The 11980-nt window shown below is 39.0% G+C and overlaps 1 pseudogene; it reads right to left on the bottom strand.

Moving 5' to 3' along the window:
* Positions 1-6805: 6805 nt before the first annotated feature.
* On the bottom strand, positions 6806-6904 carry LOC132310629 (small nucleolar RNA R71; annotated as a pseudogene).
* Positions 6905-11980: the final 5076 nt, after the last annotated feature.

Here is an 11980-nt window from a genome sequence, read left to right as displayed (position 1 = left end):
ACTATCACTGCTGGGGCAGGCACACTTTCGATGCCGAGGCCGGTCCTTTTCATGCACAAGACTCTGCACAGAAGGAGCCATTAGAGCCTACTCCACCTCAGTCACCTTCTCATGTGGCTGAGGCTGAGCATTCTCCATCTCCTTCTCAGGCTCAGCCTGCGTTTACACTATCACCATCTCCACCATACCAGCCACCTCAGCCAGTTCGAGAGCATGACAGGCCATTGCCTAGATATGCACAGATGTCAGTGGCTCATGAGTCAGTTTTCGACACAGATTTCTTCTCCAGATCGGTACTGACACGATCAGCTTATGATGATATTATCCAGAGGAGCCTTGCAGCTATTCTTGCCCCAGTTACTGAGCCAGTCTACCTACGGCTAGTATGAATGTTCTTCCAGAACCTCCGACCATCCCCGCGTACCACGGCAGAGCTGGTTACTACCATAAATGGCCACCAGATTGCTATTACTGTGGACACTCTAGCCAGATCATGCTATTATCCACACCGATGCCCTCCGGAGCTATAGGAGCTTTATCCCAGGCTATACAGGCCTTCTTATGCTGATATGGCAGTTTTCTTGATATGTCACTATGCCGATGGTGAGACTTTCGCCACCCGCACTTATCTTCCAGATGACCTATGGTTCTTTGATTCCGTTCTCCTTCAGAACATATATATAGCCGGGCACAAGATTCAGCGGTGAGGAGACTATTTGACAGCCCTCTACCCATTCTACACGGGCCACTGGGTAACTATCCCCGCGCTCATCTGGAACGTGATAAGGAAGTTCTACAATGAGCATATCAACAAGGAGAAGCCCAAAAGGGCTAAGTCTTTCCCATTTGGCCACCTCATCACCCAGATACTGATTGACCAGCGATATCCTTTCTATCCTCGGGAGCACCCTGAGAGAGGTTCCTGTCACTTCTTGAAGAAGGACTGGGACAAGAGCTACAATGCTATTATTACTCGATTACAGGAGGCTGCAGCTCAGGCGGCAGAGGACTTAGATTTAGACGATTTAGAGGCTGAGGAGTCAGCAGCAGCAACAGACCCGGCAGCGGACGACGCACCAGGTGATCCGGTTGTCAAGCATATGGATATTGATTTAAAGCGACCTGCAGATGACGCAGAGCAGCACTCTCCAGCTGGATCACCCATTCATGCAGAGGAGCAGACTCAGGATCTTTCTTCTGATTCATCCGTACCTGAGACTCCTAGTCAGATCCTCGGCTTTGGAGAGCGTCTTCAGGCTCTGGAGGATGCAGTGGTTGCTATTAGAGCTGATACTGCTGCCATTCGAGCCGATGCTGTGGCCCACCAAACTGATTTTGCTGCACTTCGCACGGATATCACGACTATGTTCCGAGATTTATTTAGGGATATCTGCAGAGCATGCCCTGCCCATCCTACCTCGTCCACCTGAGATTCCCAATATCTTTTATCTCTCTATACTTCATCTCTCTGATTCATATCCGTTACTTTTGTCACTGTATATTATTTGTTGTCGGATATGTCGGCTTTGATCTTTTGATGTACTCTATACTTTATTTTCTTTATATATGTTTTTGCTATAGATGTCATCTATTATGTTCTTATATCTATTTGTTTGACTCCATCAGGTTCATCCAATGACTACAGTGAGAGAGAATGCTACATAATTTTCAGGACCACCCTTATACGTTTCTCACTGCTTTATTTCATTTACACTTGCATGACCACTATGCACTGTATTCTCCCTTTTGTTATCTGATGAGTTTATCCGAGTGCCAAATTTCAGGACCACAGTTAATCCTAAGTTTGGGGGGGTATGCCACCCACTTTCGATACTTTAGTCCCAGCCATTCTTTGCCTTAATTGCACCGGTATACTCTTTCCTTTTGTTCTCTTTGCACATTGAGGACATTGTGCCGTTTAAGTTTGGGCGTAATGATGTATGTTACAGTATTTGCTTTTAAATTCAAAATTTTGAGAAATTTTCTATGATTGGTCCATATTAGTGATGATTTTAATCTTTTGAGGACTATATTGCTTAAAATTTAAAAATTGCTTGACTTGAGAGTCTAATACTCCTTGTATGCCTTGTGCATGTCATTTAGGAGTAATTTTTTTGAAAAATTGATATCTTGCTTGCATTTGTAGTCCACATCATCCTAATTTTGTGATTGTTTTGAGATTCATTCTAGGATTCTACACTAGCACAGGCGCACACTAGCATTCATTTGTGGGGTACATGCTTTGTTAATTATTGAATTGGTTATATCCCAATTGGGCTAGTAGTGCATTGAAAGCTTTCATTCTTGATAAAGGTGGATAACAACCCCTTTTCACTAAGTAACCAGGATTCTAGCCTAATCAAGCACTGAATTTCTCATGCCGAAAGGTGGAGGGCCCAAACTCTAGGTTAACAATTGAACTTGTTTATTCAAAAACAAAAAAAAAAAGAAAAAAAAAAAGAAAAAAAGAAAAAAAAAAAAAGAGCAAAAGCAAGAGCAATAAAAAAGTGAGGACTTCTCCCAAAAGGTGAGAAGTGGGAAATGATTAGATGGTGGTTGTCTTGATTTGTAGCCTAGTTGATTTAAGCTTGTAAGTCCGCAGGGGTGTTTGAACACCTAATGCCCTAAAGCCGTCTGGTTTGGGAGTCATTGACCTAACGCTCGACCTCGTGAATCGCTAGAAAGCTTAATAGATCAACACATTGCACCATGCTTCCATCTTTGATCCTAAAAAAAAAAAAAAAAAAAAGCAAAAAAAAAAAAAGAAAAAAAATTCGAGTGAAAAGAATAAGTGCACCTAGAACAATAAAGCTTCAATAAAATGTCCACTTTTTGTCTTGATAATCGGTACTAGATTTGTGTGCTAGTTTGAGAGTAAGGATGTGATTAATTCTTTAGTTGGCTTAGATAGCAACATATTTGATACCGGTCCACTCAAAAAGGATTCAAGAGTTGTTTTGATTTGCATGATCATTTTCTTGATGTGTGGAGGACTGTACTTGCTTGCTTGATGTTGAGATTTTGGGAGATTGCTTGGAAATGTTTGAAACATTGCATACTTGAGGAAGTTTTCTCCCAATGCTTGTTTGCAATATTGGTGTCTCTTTTGAAAGAATGAGCTTAATGTTTATGGGTATCTTTTCTGGAAACCTTCACGAGACTTCACTCGTCCACTAAGGGTAACATAGGGGTTTAAAAGGCTTTTTGCATATACTAAGTGCAATTGTGTTCCCTACGAAAGTGGTGTTATCCATTTATTACTTTCTAGTTTATAGTTAGTTAGTTGTTCATTTCATTCCTTTACTTTCTAGTTCATTGCTACGGACTAGCAATATTTAAGTTTGGGGGTGTGATGAGTGCTGAAAAGTGCGTGTTTAAACCCCTTAAGCTTAGGCATTCTAGTACCTTTATCTATCTTACTTTACCATTTTAGATTGATTTCGTGCTATTTCCATTTTTAGGCACTTATCCCAAAAATAAGCTAACTCAGCCAAATAAGAGCAGAAATGAAGAAATTTTGGGATGAATCAAAGAAAGGAGCCAAGTGGAAGCAAAAGGTGGAATTTCAGCAACTTCGATCGATCTCAAGAAAAGTTCGATCGATCCAACATGATTGATTTCAGCACTTCAAGATGGATTTGAGCCATGATGACATTTTCAGAGATCTCAAAGTTTGATCGATTCAACATCATTCTTAGATCGATCAAACTACCTTGTCCTTATCCAAATGATTGATCTTCTCTAGTTGTACCACCCTACCAGCCACTTTTGTCCTTTTCCCAAAAATATCTTCAAAATATCTCAGATTTGTTTTTATCCAAAAAGGCATCGCCATTGAGGATCAATCCAACTTCAGTTCGATAGATCTCAGCTATGTTCGATCGATCCAAGTCCAAGGTTCGATCGACCGAACTTCCTCCAGTGCGAAAAAGTTAAATTTCCAGCTCGTTGAAAGCTGTCCTTATCCAATCATTGGGTTGTGCACGACCCCAGCTCATTTTGTGTGTCGCTTGACATACTTATATATAGAATATGATACATTTTTTGAAAAAAGAGGAATCTATCACAATAGAGGCTATTTTTAGGGAGGAAGAAAGGAGAAGAAGGCTAGAGACACAAGCTTGGGAGTTCTTCATCAGCCAAGGAGTAGATTTCTTCCATGGAGTTTGCCCTTGAGGGTTGGAGAAGCATTACCATGAGTGGTTAGACATCCTCTTGGGGCTAGAGTTAGCCTCAAGCATGCTTTCTACATCTTGATTTTGTGTATTATTGAGGGATTAGTGTTGTAATACATGTTTTGGCACTTATATATATATATATAGATCTTGTTTATTCAATGATTTATGTGGTTTAATGTTTCCAATTGATCATTTCATTCTATCCATATGTCTATGTATGCTAGAATAGATGTTCATGTATTTGTCTCTATTTCTTATGTTATTGATACATGTCTATGTGTATTAATGCCATAGATCTAGAGATTATCAAAACATAGTGCTTAATAGAATGCCCTTGTAATTTTCTTGATGGTTCATGCTCATTGCTTGATGAATTATGCCTCTCCCTTAGCTTAATTAGTTTAATTTCATGTCATTAGCTTAATTGTAGTGTCGTGTTAGTATAGTTGCTAGATAGGAGGATAATCTATGCTTGTTGTTTGATGTTCCATACTTTTGAATGCAAGTAGCATATGTCTCAAACCTTGTGGTGTATATGGCTTGTGAGCTTAATGAAAGGATTATTGACTTGCTAGATATATTGTGCTTTTCACATGCTACTTAGGTAATATATACTTAATTGTTAGATATATTGTGCTTTTCACATGTTGCTTAGACAATATATACTTAATTGGTCATCCTTGCTAATTGAATCAACTAAACACACACACATATCAATATTGCAACACATATTTCCCTCATTAGTCACATGTTAAGGGTGTAGAAAAGTATTGTTTGGTGGTGACCTCTAAACCCAAGATATCTCTCTCTTACTTACTCTTTATTGCATTCAATTATTTAGTTTAATTTGCTCTCTAGTTCAATCAACCAACAAACTATTTGTTTAATCACTCGACCTACTAACCCTAATTGTTATTCCATAACCAAATTCGACTCTAATCCCTTGGGACGATCCCTACTCACCCTAACTATATTTTTAGTGAATGTAGTAGTGGCTTTTATAAATGTAAAACTTGGCCCTCGCCTTAATGCACACTCTTAAGCTTGTGGCATAGCGACCACCACCACCAAAAAGCTATGCTTAGTGGTGATATCTAGATCCCAAGATCTCTCTCTCTTATTTTCTCTCTATTGCATTTAATTGTTTATTTTAGCTTAAATTGCATCTTAGTATAATTCAATCACCAACCAATCTTTTGATCACTCGACCTACTAACCCTAATCTCGATTCTACAACCTAATATGACCCACTAATCCCTTGGGACGATCCCTACTTGCCCTAACTATATTTTTAGTGAAAGGTAGTAGTGGCAAATTATAAATGTAAAACTTGGCTACACTCTTCTTAGTCCACTTTGCAAGCTTTGGGGTGTACGCAACAAGGCACACTAAGTTTTTGGCATTGTTGCCGGGGATTGATTGAAGGGAACGTCGTATTTGTGGAATCAATTGGGAATTAGTACTCTTTTGATCGTGTCTTTACTTTATTTTCATTTTCATTTTGGTTACTTATTGTGTTGGTTCTTGTTTGAGTACGTACATTGAGCTAGAAGGTGAGTGAAGGAGCATTTTAAGCAAGGAGCTAAGCAAAAGTAAGGAAAAAGCTAAAATCTAAAAAAATTTTCCAAGGCTAAAATTGAAAATTGAATTGAAGTGCTAAAGGACCTTTTGTGAGCTATTTCTTAACTTGATCTCTAGTTAAATCGTCGGCCCGCGTGGAGGCTTGTATTTCAATTCTTAGATAAATTGTGAGCCCACATGGAGGCAATTTTATTATTCTTTGCATATTGTTGATAACATGGGAGTATGGGATCATTGTATGTGGAAGAAGTTTGTTGATTGTTGAATTGTTGTGAAGGTGAAGTGATTGTTGATTGTTTGTTACTTGTTTGTGCTTTGCTTGTGCATGCATGGTCGAAGGTCATTAAATCCTACTCTTGTCCCTTTTAATTTGAATTTAGAATCCATTGTTCATACACCTAGGGGAAGGGGTAATCTTAATAATTCGACTTCTACAATGGAAGTACATAATGAGGACCATGTGGAAGACCTTGGTCACATAGACCAACAAGGTATCCTCCACCCCAATGTGCATCATGATAACATGTAAGTACCATTAGGTATGCCGAGGCCATTCATTCACCCACCACAACAAAAATGCCAAGTTCCATTGGGAATGCCTAGGCCAATGTTTGCTCCATAACCTCCTATAGTTCAAGGCAATCAAGGTGCCCATGTTGCACCTTTAATTGTTAACCCTCCCCTTGCTTTAAGAGATCACTATGTGCCTAATGAATATAATGCACCCACATGCATTCAATTGCCACCATTTAGAGCACACCACTATGAAATCAAACCACAAACCATTCAAATGCTTCCTAACTATCATGGACTTCCAAGTGAAGAACCTTACAAGCATTTAGATGAGTTTCTTAAAGTATGTTCCACCATGAGATACACGGACATGCCGGAAGAGGTCTTAAGGCTTAAAATTTTCCATTCACCCTTAAAGATAAGGAAAAATATTGGTTTAACAATCTTAGGCCTTTTTCAATAACTTCTTGGGCAGAAAGGCAACAAGATTTCTTGAAGAAGTACTATCCGGTTTTTAAGACCAATGCTATGAGAACCTCAATTCAAGAGTTTTCACACGGGCATGGGGAAACGTTCCATGAGGCATAGGAAAGATTCAATGAATTTCTTTGGAAGTGTCCACATCATGACATGCCCAAATGGCAATTAATTCAATATTTCTTTAAGAGTTTATCCGATAATTACAAGGGCAATGCTTCCATGGGTGGCTCTTACATTGATAAGCATGAGGATGACGTGTGGCGTCTTTATGAGAGCATGAGTGAAAATTCTTTGCATCGAACTTTATCTTCTAAGAGTGGTAGGAATTCAAGTGGAAGGAAGAGTGTTGGCTTACATCAAGTTGACCATTCCAATGAAATAGCCGCCGAGATGAAATCCTTATCTCAAAGGTTTGATCAATTTTTGATCAACTAAAACTCGGCAAATCAAGTATCTTCCTTCCCAAACCATTCCCATCATGCATCCAATGAATCATGTATGACTTGTTCAAGTGTTTTACATTCTACTTCCAATTGTCCCCATGGACATGTGCAAAGTGAGCATCATAAACAAGTTAATATAGCTTTCATTAATCAAGGGAACAATCCTTATGGCAATCACTATAATTCTAGTTGGAGGAATCACCCGAATTTCTCTTGGAGAAACCAAGGGGAAGGCTCAAACCCTCCCCAAGGTAGTTTTCAGGGGAAGTACATTCCACCTCCGATGCAAAGCCAAGGTTCCCAAGGTTTTAGATCATCATTTCAATCGCATGGTAATCAAATTTCTAATTCTCATTTTCCTAATCAACCATCATATTCTCAAGGAAATTCTAGAAGTCCTGCTTTTGAAGAGAAAGTTTTGACTGCTCTAGGCAGCCTAGAGGTGAACACTCAATTGCTTCATTCTTATTCTCAATCCATTGCTAAGCTAGAAACCCAAGTAGGGCAAGTAGTTAGTACTTTAAATGGTAGAGAGAAAGGGAAAATGCCTTTGAATGCCCCACCAAAGCAATAATGTGTTGTAGAGACTTATTCCTCATCAGAAAGTCCTATAATAGAGCATGTCAATGCGGTGACAACCTTGAGAAGTGGGAGAATCATTGACAACCAAGTAGGTGTGTCCAATGAAGAGAGTGAACTGGTGCAACCCAAAGTTGACACCCATCCCGTTTCACATTTTATTCCTCATTCATTGCATATGCATGAGCATTCAAATGAGAAAATGTTGAAGAATGATTTGAAAAGCGATTTGAAAACTGATTTGATGAAAAGTGATTTGTAAAATGATTTCAAAACTTCTTGTGTTAAAGTGACATGAAAGAAAATTTCTGAAAAAGTTTTTGAACCCAAAGCTCCATTTCTGGATGCCTTAAAAGGATCCATTTCAAATGACAAGCAAAAGATAAAGACAAATGAAATCATTGATGTGTTTAGACAAATGAAGGTTAACCTTCCGCTTTTGGATGCAATCAAGCAAAATCCGGCTTATGCCAAGTTTTTAAAAGATCTTTGCAACCAAAAGAGGAAGAACAAAAGCCAAGCACCTTGGAAAGTGGTCTTAACTGAGCAAGTGAGCTCTATTTTGCAACATAACACTCTTCCAAAGTTTAAAGACCCCAGTTCACCTACTACATCTTGTGGCATTGGTGACTATGTCATTAATCGGGCTGTTTTACATTTAGGAGCAAGTGTTAACCTTTATCCATACTCGGTATATGTCAAATTAGGCTTAAGAGACTTGAAACCGACGTCGGTAGTTTTACAACTTGCCGACCGATCCATCAAAAGGCCTAGGGGTATCATTGAGGACGTATTGATTAAGATCGATAAATTTTTCTTTCCCGTTGATTTCGTTGTCATTGACACGGAACCGGTCCCGAATCCTAAGAGCCAAATTCCCGTTATCCTTGGCCGTCCTTTCTTGGTAACCGCGAATTCCAACATTAATTGTAGGACAGGGATAATGAAGATCTCATTTGGCCATATGAAGGTGAAGTTGAATATCTTTAATCCAACACCAAATTCATTTGATAAGCATGAAGAAGTGAATGTTGTAGAGAAATATCATGACCATGAATGTGAAGGAATAGAGTCTTTATGTGAAACCAAAATTTTAAAAAGTTTATCTTCAACTTTGAATTCGAAGAAAGTTGTTCCAAAATCTTGTTTTGAAAGGGCATGGAAGCCCAAAGATCACATTGAAAAAGGACCAAAAATTTCTTTTGAGCCTAATCCAACAAGTTCCCTAGGGAACCACTTGTTGGGTGGAGTTCAAAGTACTTATCACCCCATTAAAGAGGGGATGCACTACAAGATGTTTGATCCGGGCTAACAGAGCCCAACGTCTTGCTAGAGACGTTAAAGACTAGTACATTTCGTAGGGTGTCACAACCCTATTCCTCCCTCATTTCTATTTTAAATTTCATTTCTTGTGAAGTCTAGATATTTGCTTTAGATTCATATATATTGCTAGGAACTGTGATTAGGATTGCATGCACTTTCATGTTGAAAATGAGCATTTTGTTCCTGTTCGATTGATCTTAAAGGAGGTTCGATCGATCGAACTCCATACCTGCATCCAACCTGCATCCAATCACCCTTCTGTCCAATCGTTTGAAGGAAACCTGCATATTTCAACTCTCTGTCCCATCGTTCGAACTTGTTCCTAGATCGATCTTTAGTTTTTCGATCGATCCAACTTCATCTTGGATCGATCTGCAGTCTCAACACTTAGAAAATTTTTGAACCTGCATCCAACCCGCATCCAAAGACCTCTCTCTCCCATCGTTCGAACATGTGTTGCAGATTTTTGCATGTTCGATCTATCTGACTCTTTCTGAGATCGATCTTGAAGAGATCGATCTCTGTTCTTTAATTTACTGTTTTGACTTTAAGTTTGACTTTTGTTTTGAATTTTAAATTTAAAAACTCCAAAAAAAATTTATTCTGAATTAAAAAAGAAAAAAGAAAAAAAAAAGGGGGGGTTTTCAAAGTTTTCAAAAACACTTTTATTTCTTGTATTTTTTTTTTATTTTTGTCTATGATTTTTCAAAAATCCCAAAAATATTTTCTTTTCTTTTATTTTATTTTATATTTCAAAAATTCCAAAAAAGTAATTATTTTGTTTTCTCTTATTTTACTTAGTTTAATTTAGTTTTATTTATTTTTATTTTTCAAAATTAAAAAAATATATATATTTTTCATTTTTAAATTTTTGATTTTTAATTTTCAAAAATTCAAAAGCTTCAAAAATAATTTTGTCTTTTAGTAAGGAGAGATCGATACTAGTTCGATCAATTTAAGATTTCAGTTCGATCGATCGAACTGAAGACGGAATGTTTTTAAAAATAGAGGCCAAGGGTTATTTCAAATCGATTCAAAGATCAATCCAAAAAACCCTAGCTTCCCTTCGCCGCTGCAACCCCACTATTCCCATCTTTCGGCAAGTGCTCCGATGATTCCATCGTGTCTGAATCTCTCTCCCTCATCTCGAATCTCAGAGTTCACCTCTCTCTCCTTCGATCCACTTCTCTCTCGGTTTTGGGTAAGATTCGAGTTTTTCCCTTTTGATTTCAAGCTTCATGTTGATGAATCTATACTTTCTATATTAGATCTAAGATGTTATGATGATAAATCTTGCCATTTTAAAAGCTTTGACCCACTGTGTATATGTGTATATATCAGTTTTATATTTTTGATTTAAATCTTGATTTTGGGGGTCACGGGCCTAATCAAGTGACCAAAATTGTTGATTTGTCGTGTTGTGGGTCCCACATACTTGTTTGTGAGGCCCCCGTGCCATCCACTTCACAAATCTATGACTTTTCAAATTTCACCTCACAGTTCGATCGATCGAACTTTTTCTCAGATCGATCTGTAATAGATCGATCTCACTTATTCAAGATCGATTGAACTTATATCGATCTCACATTTTTGTAATCGATCGAACTTCACAGATTTACATCACACACTTCACATACTATCTCTTGTGTTTCATGCTATCTCATACATGCCCAATGCCTGTGTTTTCCATATTGGATGCATTTCATACTTATACTGTCTAGCATGCTTCACATCATGTCACTTATTCCTTGTCACTTGCATAGATTTATGTTCCTTATCTGTTTCGTCTATCTTATTTGGCATACATGATTCTATAAACTGTGCTTTAATTCTTTATATCGGCATTGACTTCTTTTTTGAGTTTCCTTTTATTTTGCAGGCTATGGCTAGGGTCTAGACTGTTGCCCATAGACATTATCATCGAAGAGTTTGGTGGAGATTAGGCGACTAGGCAAGTCCATCTCACGTCCAAGACCCCATTCCAAAGCTAGAGTAGGAGGATGAGGCTGAGCAGCCAGAGCAGATACAGGACCAGCCAGAGGCAGATGCAGCTCAGTCCCCATCCGCTGACTCTAGACTACAGTCTTCGAATGAGGCATTTTCTTCACAGGCTAATGATGAGGCTGAGCACATATCATCTCCATCACCACCACCAGCTTAGCCAGCCCAGGACTTAGACCGACCATTGCCGAGATACTCACGCCTTTAGGTGGCACATGAGTCGGTCTTCGATATAAACTTCTTCTCCCGGTCTATTCTTACCAGAGCAGCATATGATGACATAGACCGGAGGGGCATTTCAGCCATATTAGCCCCTGTTACATATCTAGTGTACCCAAGGTTGGTCTGAATGTTCTTCCAGAATCTCCAACCTGCCCTGAGTAACCTGAGGGAGCTGCGGACTACCATTGACGGCCACCCTATCAGTATCACTGTGGACACTTTATCCAGATCTTGCCGATGTCCACATGTCTGCCCTCTTGATCTCGAGGTTACATATCTGATAGCTCTATACGCCTTCTATACAAGGCATTGGCTATCCATTCCTGTGCTCATCTGGAGTGTTATGATGAAGTTATATGTTGATCACATCAGCAAGGCTAAGCCCAAATGGGCTAAGTTTCTCCCATTTGGCCATCTCATTACACAAATATTGTGGGACCAGTACTATCCCGTCTAGTACCGGGAGCATACTGAGGCTGGGGCCTGCTCGTTCAAGAAGAAGGACTAGGATAAGAGCTACAAGGCTCTTATCAAGAGTCTACAGGAGGATGCTGCTGAGGCAGCTGAGGAGCTTGAGATATAGGAGATGGAGCAGGCAGTAGCTGCAGAGCAGGCGTCGGACGATGTACCAGTCGATCTGGCTGCCATGCATATGGACAT

Source organism: Cornus florida, unplaced genomic scaffold, assembly GCF_030987335.1.
Source record: "Cornus florida cultivar Cherokee Brave unplaced genomic scaffold, ASM3098733v1 CherokeeBrave_3.0.0_Hap2_Chr05, whole genome shotgun sequence".
NCBI classification, from domain to species: Eukaryota; Viridiplantae; Streptophyta; class Magnoliopsida; order Cornales; family Cornaceae; genus Cornus; species Cornus florida.
The sequence above is the reverse complement of the archived record's forward strand: the minus strand, read 5'-3'. Positions and strand labels throughout refer to the sequence as shown.